This window comes from Molothrus ater, chromosome 1 (genome assembly GCF_012460135.2).
Source record: "Molothrus ater isolate BHLD 08-10-18 breed brown headed cowbird chromosome 1, BPBGC_Mater_1.1, whole genome shotgun sequence".
Classification (NCBI taxonomy): domain Eukaryota; kingdom Metazoa; phylum Chordata; class Aves; order Passeriformes; family Icteridae; genus Molothrus; species Molothrus ater.
This window is the reverse complement of record NC_050478.2, coordinates 18,560,569-18,566,568: the sequence shown is the minus strand read 5'-3', so window position 1 is coordinate 18,566,568 and position 6,000 is coordinate 18,560,569. Positions and strand designations below refer to the sequence as shown.

The following is a 6,000-nucleotide window of genomic DNA, read 5'->3' as shown; positions in this document are numbered from 1 at the left end:
GTATTGAATCAACTTAAAAATATTCATTAAACTATCTTCTATATTTTGTGACTCTAGCCTTCAAATGCAAGATAAGAACAGAAAACAACACTGCCTTGCTGAAACACAGCCTTTGGCAAGGCTTCAGAGGATCGGTGCTGCTACAAGAATGGAAACAATGCAGCACAATTTGTCCTGAGGACACTACAGAATATTTCATCTTTGAAGAATGAAGCTGTACATTGAAATTTGGGCGAGAAAAGTCTTGGGATTTTTAAACGAAATCTGTATATTTCTTCATTGGCATAGGAGATTGTGGTCTCTGAGAACACCCGATATCAAACAATCTGTCCAGGATGACACTTAACAGTATCCCTGAGAACTGATTCAGTTTAGCCTTTAAAAGGATCTATGTCTTGGGAAAACAAAGTTTAAAATATATTTGCTAAGAGATGTGAAAATGTTTAGGCAGAATTATCTGATCTATGTTCGATATAAGGTCAAAAATTTCTTCAGTTTCTTCCATTCCTTCACAGTCATTCCTCGCAGTCATCCTTCAACATCTCTGATAATATCTACAGTTTTCAAATACCACTTTAGATAAAAACCATACTTGTATATGTTCATTTGCATTAGCTTACAGTGGTCACTCCTAACCTACTTTTACATAAAAATGTGATAGTCATGGTGACTCTCATTTTCTTGGGATACATATGCCCTAAGGAATACGTTTGCCACATATTGATTTCCCAGGTAACACTCAAGCATCTCCGTCCTGATTTTGTAATGTTTATGTGTTGCAGCGATAATTTTTGAGGACTGTAATGAATTTCATTTCAAAACACTGTGTATGATGAGAACTTCAGAAGTCCCCACTTTCAGAGGCAGATATTCACCTACAGAAATACTAAAGTATTTGGTAATTTCTGTTAAATAACTAAATTGGTTTCATTTTATGCAGTTTTTCAAGATCACACAGAAAGATCTGTGGTCACAACTCCTGGCTTAAAGCTTTCAATACTGAACCACCTGTCCCTTTCTGAGAGTCTCAAGCTATGAATACTCATGCAAATGCTCTGTTTTGACATATCAAGACCAGCACTTGGTACAAGGTGTGGCTGCAGGTCACCAGTTTCTAAATGATAGCGCTATGCTATTTGCTAAAAGTTATAATTCATTAATTTATTTTTATTGTTTTATAGAAGAGAATACAACTGCATTGGGGGAACATTTTTCAATACTCCCATACCATACGCTTGTTCAGGCAGGGTGCCTATGAAAAATGAAGACTTACAAATCTCACTTGCAAATTGAAAGAAGGAAAGGCTTGTTCTCCATTTTGATTTCTTTTTTTTTTCCCCTAGAGAAAGAGGTCCATTTACATTGATATTGAGTAATTTAATGTGTGAAGTAATACAGAAAACTGAAATGCCAAGATGATGTGTTGTAAATTCATCACTCCTTAAGCCAGCTGCTTCTTGTCAGAAAAGGAAAGTTCCTTTTAAGTGTCTTTTGAGACTGATATAAAACATGTTATATGACAAGACTGTTTGTACTGTATGTCATCAGGCATTTCTTAAAGCATAAATTATGATTTTTTTAATGGAAAAAAAAGAATTATTTCATACAAGCACTGCAGCAAATAGTAATTCTACTTCTGATGTTTTAGGAAATGAGAAATTACTCCCCCAGTGGCACTTCCAGTAAAAGCAGAAAGATAATTTCGAACACTTCAACATGCAAATTTCCAACACTTAAATTCAACAAGTACTTTGATTTGGCAGTAGCTTATTCATTTAAATACCTTTTGAAATTAAATATTTTAAATGTTTTAAAATGTTGTTCCCCAATATTCTTTCAAATATGTTTTTAATTCATACTTGAGGGGTTTTTTTCAGAACCTTTAAATTAATCAAACTGATTAGCCCTGTCCCTTCATAGGACAGCACACAAATTCTATAGTGGCTTTATCAAAAGTTTAGTCACAAAATTTCATTAAAATGTGTAGTTAATGAAGCTCTTGTAATTACAGAGTTTTTTACTCTGTTAGGTATTGAGTCTCTAGGAAGTTATTTTATTTCATAATCTCCTGTCTTTAATGCAATACGTATTATTTTGGTTTGTATATTTTTTAGCATTAGAAAAAATTATATTTCAATAAAATATTGAGCTCAAGAAGTGTTTGGACAATGCTCTTAGGCCCATGCTGTTATTCTTGGGGCTGTCTTGAGCAGGGCCAAGAACTGGACTCAATGATCCTCGTGAATCCCCTCCAACTCAGAATATTCTGTTATTCTGTGGATCCTGTAATTTCTGACTCTCTGCCTGTTGTGAGTTTTCATGGCATTTTGTAGGTGTTCTCATTTGTTCTCTCCCTCTGCTTCCTTATTAGTAAGTTGTTACTTAATGACAAATTCAGAAAATTTCCACAAAATTAAATTATAAAATATTTTTCTTGATATATTTGTATAATTTTGCCAAAACACAGGTAAAAATACTGCAAATATATGTCTGTCACACAGGGTTTGATTGCCACTTCTCATGGCAAACACAGATGAAAATAAAAACACAAAGTCTTCTTTCTGTCACTGCAGGCTTGACTTTCTCCTGGTCATCTGCTGTTGTCCATCTTCTTTTCTGCTTCACAAAACAGACTCACACTCTTCACAAAATTTATGAAAAATCCTGGCTATGAGTCTGAGAGTACCTGTGCTTTTCCTACCTGTAGAAGACCCTTTAGTCCTCAGGGACAGCCGAGCCCATGGTTCCATGTGGGTGTATGGAAATGCAGGGTGAACACGCAGGGTGAACGTACACCTGATTACCACGTCCCTCCTCTTCCATGTGGACTCTGCATCTGTTTATCTTCTATGTGATCATTTATATGAAATAAGGAAAATATCTAACCACCTAGCAGTTGGCCAGAATTATGTTTGAAATAGCAACAAGAACTACCATTATTGATCACAAAAAAAAAAAAAAAGACAAGCTTTCCTAGTAATGGATCTTGTGTTTGGGATGAGGAGATCCCAAGCAGCAACTATGTACCAGTGGGCTGCTTGATCACTGTATCTCCACACCCACAGCAGGATGCAGGACAGAATTAGAAAAAGAGAAGTGAGAAAAGAACAAATGGCTCAAGATAAAGACTGTGTAATAAATGAAGAAAAAGTTTTAAAAAACCCCAATGATCTGCAAAGACTTAGCACCTCCCACCAGCAGGCAAGTGCCCAGCCAGTCCCCAAGCAACAGCTACTTTAGGAAGACCACCCTCCAGCTTTATTGCTGAGCCTAATGTGATTGGGCATAAAATCACCCCTTGGTCAGTCGGGGTCAGCTCTCCCAGCTGTGTCCCCTTCCCAAACTCCTGCCCACCCCCAGCCTACCCCCTGGCAGGGCAGTGAGAGAAACATAGGTGGCCTTGACATTGTGCAAGCACGCTTAGCAAGAGTGTAATTAGCACAGTTTGGTCACAAACATACAACATGGCAATGTACAAGCTGCTATGAAGACAAATATCTGCAGCCCAGCCACACTCAGCACAGAGTTAAACCCAAATTTTTGCCTTTACTATTTACATTCATCTCTTACATTTATAGCACCTACCTGTCACTGTGGTGCCTGACTGTTTAGAGAAAAGTCCATGAAGAAGTTAGGGAAACTGGTGACTTGCCTATACCAAAAGTTTTTGCTTCCTTTCCTGCCAGGGTGAGATTCTACTAACCACTGTAAACCTGGGGCATCCATTGGTCAGGCTTTATGGAAAGTCAGTCAGTCACAAAGTTTGTGAAAACAAAGTGTGATTTCCTCTATCTCCAGAGGTACCAGTCAGTAGAAATTGTTCTTGACTTGTCATGGCAGTTACTTTCCAAGGAAGATGACTATAAACCTCCATAAATTTTCTATAGGAGTTATGATGTTGAAAGTGGAAGGAGATGCCTTTACATGTGTCTTGCCTATGGCTGAAAATGACCCACTGGCTCTTCTGTTATGATGGCACATATTTGTCATAGTGTGAGGCCAGGATATGTTTCTGCCATGATCTCAACTGAATGATATGGCTTATAAAAATAGAACCAAATTTATATTTATAACATCGTAAGAAATCTGGGGAGAAAGCAATGATATTTATGATTAAAAGGAATCACAGGAGAGAGACAGTAACAGCTGTAATTTCTTTACCTATAACTTACCTGACTTTGAGGCCCCAAATGATTATATTTGCCTGATTTCTGTTACTCCTGCAGCTATTGATAGCAATTATGCTGCATTTCAAGTAGAAAACGTTATTTGATTTCAGAATTCAGCTTAGGATTCTTTCAAGAACAGCCCTGGCTGGCAAAAGAGAACACTGGAATGAATTATTATTCTGAGACTAGCACAATTCCCCACAGAGCACAGCTTCCTTCATCACCAGCCCAGAGCTGAGGAGTGGAGGTCGCCCCTCGGGCCCGCTGTGCCTCTGCGCCGATGCTCTGCCCACGGGGCGCTGACTGGCAGAGCCGGGCTCTACCTGGAGAGGGGCTTTGCCCATTGCTCCTGAAAACTGCTGGCTTCCACTTTTCTAATTTTTTTTCCGCATGAATGCCCTGAAAATAGACAGTGAAACAGGGTAGAGAAAAGTCACAAAAGTAAGGCGTGAACATACCAATTTGCAAATTTTAGACAGACTGCACACGTTGGTTAATTTTCAAAAATTGTGTCTTTGGGTGAGTAAGCAGCCTTTTCCTTTAGTCTGCAGAAATAACTGATTCTTTTTTCCATCATTACCCAGCGCCCATCAACATTAACGACTTGAAGTTTCCCTCAAAGCAGCGTCACCGGCACTTCGGAGTCGGGATACACTGTGAAGAACTGGATTAAACGCGTGTGTCACGGCGGAACGCTCCCTGAAGGCTTCTGGGAGCTCACACGAAACGCTCGAAGCCGTTGCCCAGGGACAGCCGGCAGAGCGGAGGGAAGGAAGGAGGCGCGGGGGCGGCAGGCCCGGCTCCCTCAGGCCCGGCCTCCCTCAGGCGCGGCCGCCGCCGTCTCCCGGCAACGCCGAAGCAGCGGCGCGGGCGGCGCTGCGCGATCGCCCCCGGGCGGTGCGGGGGGCGCGGGCGCTGCGCTCCGCTGGCTGCGGGCAAGGCCGGGCAGCGTTGGCCGCGCCGAGGGCAGCGGGGCTCGGGGCAGTGAGCACAAACCACCGGTACAGCCCCCGGGTCGCGGCGGTGCCGGGCGGCATCGGCGGTATCGGGCGGGCGGTGCGTTAGCGGCCGGAGCCCTCGGGCCGTGCCCCGGCTGCCGGGGGGTCTGGCTCCTCGGCGCTTGCCAGTGAACTGAGGGCCAAGTGTCTGTAGACCTTCGGAGTAAGTTAAGGTTTTAAAAGTTGGGGGGTTTTAAATTTTGTTTTGTTTTTTTTGTTTTGTTTTGTTTTGGGTTTTTTGTGGGTTTTGTTTTGTTTTGTTTTGTTGGGTAATTTTTTGGTTTTGTTTTGTTTTGTTTTTTGGGTGGTTTTTTGTTTTTGTTTTGTTTTTGGTTTTTGGTTTTTTTTTTTTTTTTTTTTTTTTTTTTTTTTTTTTTTTTTGTGATATCATCCTTCCAGGTACCAGAAGAGAATTTACAGAAAGGACAGAGCAAGACTGTTTACGAGGGCACGTAGTGACAGGATAAGGGGGAATGGGTTTAAATTGAAAGAGAGTGGGTTTAGATTAGATCTTGGGAAAAAATTCTTGACTGAGAGGGTGGTGAGGCACTGGAACAGGTTGCCCAGGGAAGTTGTGGATGTCCCATCCCTGGAGGTGCTCAAGGCCAGGTTGGATGGGGCTCTGAGAAACCTGGTCTAGTGGAAAGTGTGCCCTGCCCACGGCAGAGGAGTTAGAACTAGATAATTGTCAAGATCACATTCCAACTATCATTCTAAGATTCTGTAATTCTTAAAGGCATACATTGAAGTTTCCTCCAACCACAGCCAAAAAGCCCACTAAAAACTTACTGTCTCCATGATAAGGATATCAACCCCTTTAAGAACAGTAGTGG

The 6,000-nt window shown here is 41.4% G+C and overlaps 1 protein-coding gene across 2 annotated transcripts in view; it reads left to right on the top strand.

The window, feature by feature from the left end:
* The first annotated feature begins 5,113 nt into the window (after window positions 1-5,113).
* ARMC3 (armadillo repeat containing 3) overlaps window positions 5,114-6,000 on the top strand; it is a 73,874-nt gene continuing 72,987 nt past the window's right edge. For both annotated transcript variants that reach the window (XM_036406957.2, XM_036406959.1), the window contains exon 1: window positions 5,114-5,330. The gene's annotated coding sequence lies outside the window, so the exon portion shown is untranslated. The remainder of the gene's footprint in view (window positions 5,331-6,000) is intronic.